This window comes from Oncorhynchus keta, chromosome 1 (genome assembly GCF_023373465.1).
Source record: "Oncorhynchus keta strain PuntledgeMale-10-30-2019 chromosome 1, Oket_V2, whole genome shotgun sequence".
In the NCBI taxonomy this organism is placed as follows: Eukaryota; Metazoa; Chordata; class Actinopteri; order Salmoniformes; family Salmonidae; genus Oncorhynchus; species Oncorhynchus keta.
Genome location: NC_068421.1, coordinates 20955963 through 20970733, shown reverse-complemented (window position 1 = coordinate 20970733; position 14771 = coordinate 20955963). Strand labels below are relative to the sequence as shown.

The 14771-nt window shown below is 45.3% G+C and overlaps 2 protein-coding genes across 2 annotated transcripts in view; one reads left to right on the top strand and one right to left on the bottom strand.

Annotated features, from left to right (window-relative positions):
* LOC118394753 (RNA-binding protein Musashi homolog 2-like) overlaps positions 1-14771 on the top strand; it is a 413238-nt gene that overhangs the window by 268251 nt on the left and 130216 nt on the right. The gene's annotated exons all lie outside the window — the stretch shown is intronic.
* Positions 1-14771, bottom strand: part of LOC127929954 (uncharacterized) — a 48297-nt gene that overhangs the window by 32152 nt on the left and 1374 nt on the right. The gene's annotated exons all lie outside the window — the stretch shown is intronic.

Here is a 14771-nt window from a genome sequence, read left to right as displayed (position 1 = left end):
TCACATTTACATAAAGTATTCAGATCCTTTACTCAGTACTTTGTTGAAGCACCTTAGAGCCTTGAGTCTTCTTGGGTATGACACTACAAGCTTGGCACACCTGTATTTGGGGAGTTTCTCCCATTCTTCTCTGCAGATCCTCTAAAGCTCTGTCAGGTTGGATGGGGAGTGGCGCTGCACAGCTATTTTCAGGTCTCTCCAGAGATGTCAGATCGCGTTCAAGTCCGGGCTCTGGCTGGGCCACTCAAGGACATTCAGAGACTTGTCCCGAAGCCACTCCTGCGTTGTCCTGGCTGTGTGCTTAGGGTCATTGTCCTGTTGGAAGGTGAACCTTCACCCCAGTCTGAGGTCCCGAGTGCTATGGAGCTGGTTTTCATCAAGGATCTCTCTGTACTTTGCTCCGTTCATCTTTCACTCGATCCAGAATAGTCTCCTAGTCCCTGCTGCTGAAAACATCCCCACAGCATGAAGCTACCACCAGCATGCTTCACCTTAGGGATGGTGCCAGGTTTCCTTCAAAAGTGACACTTGGCATTCAGGCCAAAGAGTTCAATCTTGGTTTCATCAGACCAGCTAATGTTATTTCTCATGGTATGAGTCCTTTAGGTGCCCTTTGGCAAACTCCAAGCGGGCTGTCATGTGCCTTTTACTGAGGAGTGGCTTCCGACTGGCCACTGTACCATAAAGGCCTGATAGGTGGAGTGCTGCAGAGATGGTTGTCCTTCTGAAAGGTTCTCCTATATCCACAGTGTAACTCTGGAACTCTGTCAGAGTTACCATTGAGGTCTTGCTCACCTCCCTGACCAAGGCCTTTCTACCCCGATTGCTCTGTTTGGCCGGGCGGCCAGTTCTAGGAAGAGTCTTGGTGGTTCCAAACTTCTTCCATTTAAGAATGATGGAAGCCATTGTGTTCTTGGGGACCTTTAATGCTGCAGAAATGTTTTGGTACCCTTCCCCAGATCTGTGATCTGTGCCTCGACACAATCCTGTCTCTGAGCTCCACGCGCAATTCCTTTGACCGCATGGCTTGGTTTTTGCTCTGACTCTGCAGTACTCCACCAATCAGGTCTTTATGGTAGAGTGGCCAGATGGAAGCCACTCCTCAGTAAAAGGCACATGCACTGACTGTGGGACCTTTATATAGACAGGTGTTTGCCTTTCCAAATCATGTTCAACCAATTGAATTTACCACAGGTGGACTCCAATCAAGTTCTAGAAACATCTCAAGGATGATCAATGGAAACAGGATGCACCTGAGTCTCATAGCAACAGGTCTGAATACGTACAGTTGAAGTCAGAAGTTTACATACACTTTAGCCAAATACATTTAAACTCAGTTTTTCCCAATTCCTGACATTAAATCCTAGAAAAATTATGCTTTTATTTCTTTCATCACATTCCCAGTGGGTCAGAAGTTTACATACACTGAATTAGTATTTGGTAGCATTGCCTTTAAATTGTTTAACTCGGGTCAAACGTTTTGGGTATGCTTCCACAAGCTTCCCACAATAAGTTGAGTGAATTTTGGCCCATTCCTCCTGACAGAGCTGGTGTAACTGAGTTGGGTTTGTAAGCCTCTTTGCTCGCACAAGCCTTTTCAGTTCTGCCCACAAATGTTCTATGGGATTGAGGTCAGGGCTTTGTGATGGCCACTCCAATAACTTGATTTTGTTGTCCTTGCCACAAGTTTGGAAGTATGCTTGGGGTTGTTGTCCATTTGGGAGACCCATTTGCAACCAAGCTTTAACTTCCTGACTGATGTCTTGACATGTTGCTTCAATATTTCCACGATTTTTTCCATCCTCATGAAGTCATCTATTTTGTGAAGTGCACCAGTCCCTCCTGCAGCAAAGCACCCACCCACAACATGATGATCCACCCCTGTGCTTAACGGTTGGGATGGTGTTCTTCGGCTTGCAAGCCTCCCTCTTTTTCCTCCAAACATAATGATGGTCATTATGGCCAAACAGTTATATTTTTGTTTCATCAGACCAGAGGACATTTCTCCAAAAAGTACTATCTTTGTCCCCATGTGCAGTTGCAAACCATAGTCTGGCTTTTTTTATGGTGGTTTTGGAGCAGTGGCTTCTTCCTTGCTGAGCCTTTCAGGTTATGTCGATATAGGACTCGTTTTACTGTGGATATAGATACTTTTGTACCTGTTTCCTCCAGCATCTTTACAAGGGCCTTTGCTGTTGTTCTGGGATTGATTTGTACTTTTCGCACCACAGTACGTTCATCTCTAGGAGACAGAATGAGTCTCCTTCCTGAGCAGTATGACGGCTGCGTGGTCCCATGGTGTTTATACTTGCGTACTATTGTTTGTACAGATGAACATGGTACCTTAAGGCATTTGGAAATTGCTCTCAAGGATGAACCAGACTTGTGGAGGTCTACAATTTATTTTCTGAGGTCCTGGCTGATTTCCTTTGATTTTCCCATGATGTCAAGCAAAGAGGCACTGAGTTTGAAGGTAGGCCTTGAAATTCATCCACAGGTACACCTCCAATTGACTCAAATGATGTCAATTAGCCTATCAGAAGCTTCTAAAGCCATGACATAATTTTCTGGAATCTTCCAAGCTGTTTAAAGGCACAGTCAACTTAGTGTATGCACTGGAATTGTGATACAATGAATTATAAATAATCTGTCTGGGGTTGTTATAAATAATATTAGATTATTTATAAATAATAAATTCTGATCCAAGATGGCGTAGCAGTCAGACGTCCTTGTCCTGTCGTGTCCCTATCCTGTCGTGTCCCTATATCGTTTTACATATTTTTCGCCGCATATCCTTTAAAATATTTTGATAATATTTTGATTTTGATATTTTGATCCTGCAACCCACCTCACCCAATGTGGCGTGGATCTGCTTTTTTTTCCTAAAGTATTTATATTTACTTCGGATCTGGAATCCCTCAACTGAAGCTAGCCAGCTAACTACCAGATATCAGTCAGCAAACCATTGCCAGCAGTCATCAGCTAACCTTCAGCTCGGAAAGCTCTCGCCAGTTCGAACAACGTGACTCTAACCAGAGCATAACGGACCTGTTATTTTTATCCCCAGATTCCTACCGCAAACTGAACATTTTCATCTGGATCTTCACAACTAGCTAACCTCAATCCCGGATGACTACTCCTGGCTAGCGTTTCCATCCCAGAGCAAGCACCAATTTAGCTTGAAGCTAGCCCGGCCAGGGCTCCTGTGCTACCATCGAAGCATACTCCTGGGCTACAATATCAGCCTTCAAGCTACCTAGAGCTACTTGGAACCCTACTAATTCCACGACTGGTCTATCGAAGTCACCGCACAAAGAGGCAAAAACAGACTTAGCCCCATCGCGACGCCTCCCCCCCAAAGGCTAACTTTATAGCCCTTGCTAACTGCTTGCTTGCTAACCCGGTCTGCTAACTGCTAGCTTGCCCTGGTCTACTAACTGCTAGCCCATGCTAACTTCTTGCTTGCTAACCCGGCCTGCTAACTGCTAGCTTGCCCTGGTCTATTAGCTGCTTGCTTGTTTAACTCCGGCCTACTAACTGTTAGCTTGTTAGCCTGCTAACTATCTGAATCGCCGTGTCCCCAGCCAGCCCAACCACTCACTGGACCCATATGTTCACTTGGCTACGTATGCCTCTCTCTAATATCACTATGCCTTGTCCATTACTGTCCTGGTTAGTGATTACTGTCTTATTTCACTGTAGAGCCTCTAGCCCTGCTCAATATGCCTTAACCAACCATGTTGTTCCACCTCCTAAATATGCGATGACATCACCTGGTTTAAACATCTCTAGAGAACTATATCTCTCTCTTCATTACTCAATGCCTAGGTTTACCTCCAATGTACTCACATCCACCTCCAATGTACTCACTATGCCTTGAATCTATGCTATCGTACCCAGAAACCTGCTCCTTTTACTCTCTGTTCTGAACGTGCTAGACGGCCAGTTCGTATAGTCTTTAGCCGTACCCTTATCCTACTTCTCCTCTGTTCCTCTGGTGATGTGGAGGTTAATCCAGGTCCTGCAGTGCCTAGCTCCACTCCCACCCCCCAGGTGATCTCATTTGTTGACTTCTGTAAACGTAAAAGCCTTGGTTTCATGCATGTTAACATTAGAAGCCTACTCCCTAAGTTTGTTTTACTCGCTGCTTTAGCACACTCTGCCAACCCAGATGTCTTAGCCGTGTCTGAATACTTGCTTAGGAAAACCAGCAAAAACCCTGAAATCTCCATTGCTAACTATAACGTTTTCCGCCAAGATATAACTTCCAAAGGGGGCGGTGTTACAATCTACTGCAAAGAGTTCTGTATTACTTTCTAAGTCTGTACCCAAACAATTTGAGCACCTACTTCTAAAAATTCACCTTAACAGAAACAAGACTCTCACTGTTGCCGCTTGCTATAGACCTCCCTCTGCCCCAGCTGTGCCCTCGAACTGATTGCCCCCCATCTATCTTCTGAGCTCGTGCTACTAGGTGACCTAAACTGGGACATGCTTAAAACCCCGGCCATCCTACAAACTAAGCTTGATGCCCTCAATCTCACACAAATTATCAATGAACCTACCAGGTACAACCCCAAATTAGTAAACACGGGCACCCTCATAGATGTCATCCTAACTAATTCGCCCTCCAAATACACCTCTGCTGTTTTCAATCAAGATCTCAGCGATCACTGCCTCATTGCCTGCATCCGTAATGGGTCTGCGACCAAACGACCACCCCTCATCACTGTCAGACGCTCCCTGAAACACTTCTGCGAGCAAGCCTTTCTAATCGACCTGGCCGGGGTATCCTGGAATGACATTGACCTCATCCCGTCACCATCTTAAATAAGCATGCCCCTCTCAGAAAATGTAGAAATAGGAATAGATATAGTCCTTGGTTCACACCTGTCTGACCTTGACCAGCACAAAAACATCCTGTGGCGTTCTGCATTTGCATCGAATAGCCCCCGTGATATGCAACTTTTCAGGGAAGTTAGGAACAAATATACACGGGCAGTTAGAGAAGCTAAGGCAAGCTTTTTCAAACAGAAATTTGCATCCTGTAGTACTATCTCAAAAAAGTTCTGGGACACTGTTAAGTCCATGGAGAATAAGAGCACCTCTTCCCAGCTGCCCACTGCTCTGAGGCTAGGAAACATTGTCACCACCGATAAATCCACTATAATTGAGAATTTCAATAAGCATTTCTCTACGGCTGGCCATGCTTTCCACATGGCTACTCCTACCCCGGCCAACTGCCCGGCACCCTCCACAGCAACCCGCCAAAGCCCCCACCATTTGTCCTTTACCCAAAACCAGATAGCTGATGTTCTGAAAGAGCTGCAAAATCTGGACCCCTACAAATCAGCCGGGCTAGACAATCTGGACCCTCTCTTTCTAAAATGATCTGCCTAAATTGTTGCAACCCCTATTACTAGCCTGTTCAACCTCTCTTTCGTATCGTCTGAGATTCCCAAAGATTGGAAAGCTGCTGCGGTCATCCCCCTCTTCACAGGGGGTGACACTGTAGACCCAAACTGCTACAGACCTATCTATCCTACCCTGTCTTTCTAAGGTCTTCGAAAGCCAAGTTAACAAACAGATTACTGACCATTTCGAATCCCACCATACCTTCTACGCTATGCAATCTGGTTTCAGAGCTGGTCATGGGTGCACCTCAGCCACGCTCAAGGTTCTAAACGACATCATAATTCGCCATCAATAAGAGACATTACTGTGCAGTCATCGACCTGGCCAAGGCTTTCGACTCTGTCAATCACAACATTCTTATTGACAGACTTGACAGCCTTGGTTTCTCAAATGATTGCCTCGCCTGGTTTACCAACTAATCGGAGGGCCTGTTGTCTGGACCTCTGAAAGTCTCTATGGGTGTGCCACAGTGTTCAATTCTCGGGCCGACTCTCTTTTCTGTATACATCAATGATGTTGCTCTTGCTGCTGGTGATTCTCTGATCCACCTCTACGCAGACGACACCATTCTGTATACTTCTGGCCCCTCCTTGGACACTGTGTTAACCTGTTGCGACGAGCAATCCCGTATCCGGGAGCGTAATTATAGCCTCAAGCTCATTACCATAACGCAACGTTAACTATTCATGAAAATTGCAAATGAAATGAAATAAATATATTGGCTCACAAGCTTAGCCTTTTGTTAACAACACTGTCATCTCAGATTTTCAAAAAATGCTTTTCAACCATAGCTACACAAGCATTTGTGTAAGAGTATTGATAGCTAGCATAGCATTAATCCTAGCATTCAGCAGGCAACGTTTTCACAAAAACAAGAAAAGCATTCAAATAAAATAATTTACATTTGAAGAACTTCGGATGTTTTCAATGAGGAGACTCTCAGTTAGATAGCAAATATTCAGTTTTTCCAAAAATATTATTTGTGTAGGAGAAATCATTCCGTTTTGTTCATCACGTTTGGCTAAGAAAAACCCCTGTAAATTCAGTCATTACAACAGCAAACTTTTCTCCAAATTAACTCCATAATATCGACAGAAACATGGCAAACGTTGTTTAGAATCAATCCTCAAGTTGTTTTTCACATATCTATTCGATGATAAATCACTCGTGGCAGTTTGGTTTCTCCTCTGAACAAAATGGAAAAATGCACGCACCTGGAGATTACGCAATAGTTTCGGCGGAGGACACCGAGCGGACACCTGGTAAATGTAGTCTCTTATGGTCAATTTTCCAATGATATGCCTACAAATACGTCACAATGCTGCAGACACCTTGGGGAAACGACAGAAAGTGTAGGCTCATTCCTTGCGCATTCACAGCCATATAAGGAGACATTGGAATACAGCGCATTCAAAATCTGGCTCACTTCCTGTATGAAATGTAATCTTGGTTTCGCCTGTAGCATTAGTTCTGTGGCACTCACAGACAATATCTTTGCAGTTTTGGAAACGTCAGAGTGTTTTCTTTCCAAAGCTGTCAATTAAATGCATAGTCGAGCATCTTTTCGTGACAAAATATCTTGTTTAACCTCTTGCGCCGAGCTATCCCGGATCCGGTATCGTGACTACAGCCTCAAGCTCATTACCATAACGCAACGTTAACGATTTCTAAAAATCGCAAATGAAATTAAATAAATATGCCTGCTCTCAAGCTTAGTCTTTTCTTAACAACACTGTCATCTCAGATTTTCAAAATATGCTTTTGAACCATAGAAAATCAATCATTTGTGTAAGAGTGTTGATGGCTAGCTTAGCATTTAGCATAGCATTTAGCACGCAACATATTCACAAAAACCAGCAAAGGAATCAAATAAAATAATTTACCTTTGAAGAACTTCAGATGTTTCAATGAGGAGACTCTCAGTTACATAGCAGATGTCCAGTTTTTCCTGAAAGATTCTTTGTGTAGGACAAATCGCTCCGTTTTGTTACTACACATTTGGCTACCGAAACGAACCGAAAATTCAGTCACCTAAACGTCGAACTTTTTTCCGAATTAACTCCATAATATCGACCCAAACATGGCAAACGTTGTTTGAATCAATCCTCAAGGTGTTTTGTCAAATATCTCTTCATTGATATGCCGTTCGTGGAAGCATGGTTTTTCTCAGAATCCCATGGAAAAATACCAGCAGCTGAGTTTTGCGCACCAATTTCCACGCAGGACACCGTGCGGACACTTGGCAAATGTAGTCTATTATGGTCAATCTTCCAATGATATGCCTGCAAATACGTCACAATGCTCCAGACCCCTTGGGGAAACGATAGAAAGGGTAGGCTCATTCCTGTCGCATTCACAGCCATATAAGGAGATAATGCAAAACGTAGCCTCAGAAATCCTGTTAATTTCCTGGTTGCAGAAACATCTTGGTTTTGCTTGAAGCTTTTGTTCTAGGGCACTCACAGTGAAAATCTTTGCAGTTCTGGAAATGTCAGAGTATTTTCTTTCCAAAGCTATCAATTCCATGCATAGTCGAGCATCTTTTCGTGACAAAATATTTTGCTTAAAACGGGCACGTCTTTTTATCCAAAAATGAAATACTGCCCCTAGAGTCTGAAGAGGTTAAAACGGGAACGTTTTTCATCCAAAAATGAAATACTGCCCCCAGAGGTTCAAGAGGTTAACTAACCTCCAGACGAGCTTCAATGCCATACAACTCTCCTTCCGTGGCCTCTAACTGCTCTTAAACGCAAGTAAAACTAAATGCATGCTTTTCAACCGATCGCTGCCCGCACCTGCTCACCCATCCAGCATCACTACTCTGGACAGCTCTGACTTAGAATACGTGGACAACTACAAACACCTGGGTGTCTGGTTAGATTGTAAACTCTCCTTCCAGACTCACATTAAGCATCTCCAATCCAAAATTAAATCTAGAATCAGCTTCCTATATCGCAACAAAGCATCCTTCACTCATGCTGCCAAGCATACCCTCGTAAAACTGACCATCCTACCGATCCTGGACTTCGGTGATGTCATCTATAAAATACTCGTCGCCAACCCCACTGGCTACAGGTTATCTACAAGTCTCTGCTAGGTAAAGCCCCGCCTTATCTCAGCTCACTGGTCACCATAACAGCACCCACTCGTAGAATGCGCTCCAGCAGGTATATCTCACTAGTCACCCCCAAAGCCAATTTCCTTCCAGTTCTCTGCTGCCCATGACTGGAACGAATTGAAAAAATCTCTGAAGCTGGAGACTCACATCTCCCTCACTAGCTTTAAGCACCAGCTGTCAGAGCAGTTTACAGATCACTGCACCTGTACATAGCCCATCTGTAAACAGCCCATATATCTACCTACCTCATCCCCATACTGGTATTTATTTATTTATTTATTTTGCTCCTTTGCACCCCAGTATCTCTACCTGCACATTAATCTTCTGCCAATCTACCATTCCAGTGTTTAATTGCTATATTGTAATTACTTTGCCACCATGGCCTATTTATTTCCTTAACTTACCTCATTTGCACTCACTGTATATAGACTTTTTGTTTTCTTTTGTTCTACTGTATTATTGACTGTATGTTTTGTTAATTCCATGTGTAACTCTGTGTTGTATGTGTCGAATTGCTACGCTTTATCTTGGGCAGGTCGCAGTTGCAAATGAGAACTTGTTTTCAACTACCCTACCTGGTTAAATACTGGTGAAATAAATAAATAAATAAACTATTTTTGGAAAAATGACTTGTGTCATGCACAAAGTAGATGTCCTAACTGACTTGCCAAATCTAGTTTGTTACCAAGAAATTGTGGAGTGGTTGAAAAACAAGTTGTAATGACTCCAACCTAAGTGTATGTAAACTTCCAACTGTATGTACATTTAAAAAATGAGGTAATTCTGTGTCTTATTTTTTTATACATTTGCAAGAATGTCACACATCCGGCTGTGATTGGGAGTCTCATAGGGCTGCACACATCCGGCTGTGATTGGGAGTCCCATAGGGCTGCACACATCCGGCTGTGATTGAGAGTCTCATAGGGCTGCACACATCCGGCTGTAATTGGGAGTCTCATAGGGCTGCACACATCCGGCTGTAATTGGGAGTCCCATAGGGCTGCACACATCCAGCTGTGATTGGGAGTCCCATAGGGCTGCACACATCCGGCTGTAATTGGGAGTCCCATAGGGCTGCACACATCCAGCTGTGATTGGGAGTCTCATAGGGCTGCACACATCCGGCTGTGATTGTGAGTCCCATAGGGCTGCACACATCCAGCTGTGATTGGGAGTCCCATAGGGCTGCACACATCCGGCTGTGATTGGGAGTCCCATAGGGCTGCACACATCCAGCTGTGATTGGGAGTCTCATAGGGCTGCACACATCCGGCTGTGATTGAGAGTCTCATAGGGCTGCACACATCCGGCTGTGATTGGGAGTCTCATAGGGCTGCACACATCCGGCTGTAATTGGGAGTCCCATAGGGCTGCACACATCCAGCTGTGATTGGGAGTCTCATAGGGCTGCACACATCCAGCTGTGATTGGGAGTCTCATAGGGCTGCACACATCCGGCTGTGATTGTGAGTCCCATAGGGCTGCACACATCCAGCTGTGATTGGGAGTCTCATAGGGCTGCACACATCCGGCTGTGATTGTGAGTCCCATAGGGCTGCACACATCCGGCTGTGATTGGGAGTCCCATAGGGCTGCACACATCCGGCTGTGATTGTGAGTCTCATAGGGCTGCACACATCCGGCTGTGATGTCCCATAGGGCTGCACACATCCGGCTGTGATTGGGAGTCTCATAGGCCTGCACACATCCGGCTGTGATTGGGAGTCCCATAGGGCTGCACACATCCGGCTGTGATTGGGAGTCCCATAGGGCTGCACACATCCGGCTGTGATCTGGGCTGCACACATCCGTCTGTAATTGGGAGTCATAGGGCTGCACACATCCGGCTGTAACTGGGAGTCCCATAGGGCTGCACACATCCGGCTGTGATTGGGAGTCTCATAGGGCTGCACACATCCGGCTGTGATTGGGAGTCCCATAGGGCTGCACACATCCGGCTGTGATTGGGAGTCCCATAGGGCTGCACACATCCGGCTGTGATTGGGAGTCTCATAGGGCTGCACACATCCGTCTGTGATTGGGAGTCCCATAGGGCTGCACACATCCGGCTGTGATTGGGAGTCTCATAGGGCTGCACACATCCGTCTGTGATTGGGAGTCTCATAGGGCTGCACACATCCGTCTGTGATTGGGAGTCTCATAGGGCTGCACACATCCGTCTGTGATTGGGAGTCTCATAGGGCTGCACACATCCGTCTGTGATTGGGAGTCTCATAGGGCTGCACACATCCGGCTGTGATTGGGAGTCTCATAGGGCTGCACACATCCGTCTGTGATTGGGAGTCTCATAGGGCTGCACACATCCGTCTGTGATTGGGAGTCTCATAGGGCTGCACACATCCGGCTGTGATTGGGAGTCTCATAGGGCTGCACACATCCGGCTGTGATTGGGAGTCTCATAGGGCTGCACACATCCGGCTGTGATTGGGAGTCTCATAGGGCTGCACACATCCGGCTGTGATTGGGAGTCTCATAGGGCTGCACACATCCGGCTGTGATTGGGAGTCTCATAGGGCTGCACACATCCGGCTGTGATTGGGAGTCTCATAGGGCTGCACACATCCGGCTGTGATTGGGAGTCTCATAGGGCTGCACACATCCGTCTGTGATTGGGAGTCTCATAGGGCTGCACACATCCGGCTGTGATTGGGAGTCTCATAGGGCTGCACACATCCGGCTGTGATTGGGAGTCTCATAGGGCTGCACACATCCGGCTGTGATTGGGAGTCTCATAGGGCTGCACACATCCGGCTGTGATTGGGAGTCCCATAGGGCTGCACACAATTGGCCCAGTGCTGTCCGGGTTTGGCCGGGGTAGGCCGTCATTGTAAATAAGAATTTGTTCTTAAGTGACTTGCCTAGTTAAATAAAGGTTAAATAATAATAAATAAATACATTATTGGTTATTGTGTGTAGATTGAGGATATATATTTTTTAATTCATTTTAGAGTAAGGCGTGACAAAATGTGGAAAAAGTCAAGGGGTCTGAATACTTTCAGAGTGCACTGCATGTGATCTGTGTTTCATTGATCTAATGCTGTATGTTCCTGAGAGAAAGATTGACCGAGAGAGGCTTGAGAGTTGAGGAAAGGGGGTTGTGAGTTGAGTTCTCTGTCTGACGTGTGATCTCCCTGGATCAAAACAGGAAGTCATGGAGAGAGGGCAGGTCATAGACTAATGAACTTCACTTCCTGCCTTTCACCAGAGAGTGTGTAGGCGGCTTTGATCACTGATAACTGTTTGATGATGTCTAATGCCTGTATGGATTCAACTTCATATGGGGGTGGGGGGTGGGGGGTGGACTATGTGTACATATAACATTCAGGCAGAGTTTCTGTTCCTGTGTGTGTGTTTGTGATTTGAATGTCCTGCACTGTACTGTGTAATAACTCATTGTTAGTGTACTGCGGTGTGTGCAGAGGCGGGACAGGACAGGGGGTGTTGTCGGAACGGTTGCTTTCTCTTGACCCTCTTATCAGTCCTCCCGCCTCTTTATCTGCCCTTATCTGCTTGCGTGTGGGGGGGGGGGGCTGGCCACGTGCTGGCTCTCTGTCAAACCCTTTTGAACTCCTGACTCCCACATGCTTATCTCCCATTCTCTTAAAAGCCAAAGCCTTGTTTCAGCTTGTCACAGCAGGTTGCAAAACTTGTGCTTTATTTCGCTCTGCTCCTTGTTTGTTTAAGAGAGTGTACTGATTCGTCAGTGGAAAGCTTTCCTGCTGGAGTGTGTATATCTGTGTCAGTGCATGTGGGCCTTTTTGGGTGTCTCTATCCTTTGTATATGCCTTCATGATGTAATCGCTTTATGTGACATGTAGATAATCTGGTCAATTTCTGACCCATGAGCCACTAGATTATCCTCTCAGATGAAGATCACTTTGTTGGTCAATTGCACATAAGGTCCAACCCGAGGCAATGACATTTAACATTTGATACCAGCAACCCTGATCAGTGGCGGAACTAGAGTTTTCTACATGGGGTGGCCAAGGCTACTTCAGGGGTTCCATAGTCCATGAAAATGAGCATGTAACCCTAACCTGGCATCTACGGAGCAGTGATAATTCACTTAACCCAGAGATCTTCAATATGGCAGATAGTGTGGTCCAAAAGGGTTACTTCACTAGAATCCTTTAACATACTATGAATAGTCAGTGTCTCTACCTCGGAACTGCATCTCAACTTCTCTCTCTCTCTCTCTCTCTCTCTCTCTCTCTCTCTCTCTCTCTCTCTCTCTCTCTCTCTCTCTCTCTCTCTCTCTCTCTCTCTCTCTCTCTCTCTCTCTCTCTCTCTCTCTCTGTCTCTCTCTCTCTGTCTCTCTCTCTCTCTCTCTCTATGTCTCTCTCTCTCTCACTCACTCACTCACTCACACACTCAAAATGTTTCACAAACTCATCCATGTTGAGGGAGTGTGCCCTCCTTGACTCAACACTGAGAATTCCGAGGTGACTTAACCTGTCATCAACCATTGTTGTCCGTTTTATAGCTGAGAAGCTTCTCTCGCAGGAAGCACTGGTGACTGGTGCAACAACAGAAATCTTACAAAGTCGAAATAGCTCATGGAACACCTTTTTATAAGCTTCTAGAAACACAACAAAGTCAATGGTCTGTCCCTTCCACTTTTCTCTCTCATATCAAGAAGCCGCTTGGTTTGATGAACCTCATGTTTGAGCTCATCTAAATCTGACTCAAAGGTCTGAGCAAAGGCAAACAGAGGCTCGTCATTCAATAATGTTGTCCTCTTTGGGTTGAGAGTCTGGACCCCTTGCATTATCTCGCAATTCTTCTTTGAAAACCGCCTCTGCAGCTCAGCTGTGAGACTGTCAAGCACCTGATAAAATATAGCTCTTTGGAAGGTCTCACCATCACGTTGGTCACTATTTTTCTGTCCTAAGGGGCTCATCATCAATGAGTCATGAAATCTTATGCTTGTTTTAGGCTGTATTTTATACACTGTTTGTACACTTATTTTGCAGTGCTCTGCAATCTCTTCAACCTCTTTCCATAGTTCTCCAAAGTAACTTCTGTAGTCCTGTCATGTGTCTGTAAGGGCACCTGCCAGATCCACAGCCCTTGTTAGGTAAAGAGAGTTTGATTAGAACATGTCAGAAAGACATTTGGCATCACCAAGCACTTTACAAAAGGTAACCAAAAGTCCAATGAAACGTAAATCAATATGAGAAAGAAGCCATGCCTCCACTGATCTATCAACACTATTTTCAAGTGTGATATCCTGTAGCACTCTCAGATCTGCTGGAAGCCTGTCCCTCAGATTACGGCATGCCATGTGTCTGCATGCCCACCTTACATCCGTAAGTCTCTGTAGTTCCCCGGGCTGCTGCTGTGGATACAGCTCTTTTTGAACTGCAAGCAATTTGAGATGAACGTACGAGCAGATACAAAGTTATAAAGCTGCAGGAGAGCAAAGAAGTTAACTGCCTCAGGCACTGATTTTACAGCATCGACAATAACCAAATTCAAACGATGTGCATTACAGTGCACATAAAAAGCAAATCTTGCACTGTTTTTAATCCGTGCAGACACACCAGACTGCTTTCCGCTCATGACGGATGCAACATCATAGCCTTGCCCCACAAGATTATTTCTGTAGTCCAGACCATGTTTTTCAAGGCAATCAATTATCATTTTTGTGAGACCTGCTGCATCTAAGCTTTCAGCTGACTGAAAGTGTAAAAAGCTTTAATGGATAGCCCCGTTGTAAAAGTCCTTCACAACTAAAGACATTTTGTTATTTTTTATTTAGATCTTTGGTTTCCTCTGCAATTACACTAAAAACATTGCTTTCTTTTACTTCTCTTATTATTTCACTTTGTACCATCTCAGCTAAACCCTCAAGAACTTTACATTTACATTCCATTTAAGTCATTTAGCAGACGCTCTTATCCAGAGCGACTTACAAATTGGTGCATTCACCTTATGACATCCAGTGGAACAGCCACTTTACAATAGTGCATCTAAATCTTTTTAAGGGGGGGGGGTGAGAAGGATTACTTTATCCTATCCTAGGTATTCCTTAAAGAGGTGGGGTTTCAGGTGTCTCCGGAAGGTGGTGATTGACTCCGCTGTCCTGGCGTCGTGAGGGAGTGTGTTCCACCATTGGGGAGCCAGAGCAGCGAACAGTTTTGACTGGGCTGAGCGGGAACTGTACTTCCTCAGTGGTAGGGAGGCGAGCAGGCCAGAGGTGGATGAACGCAGTGCC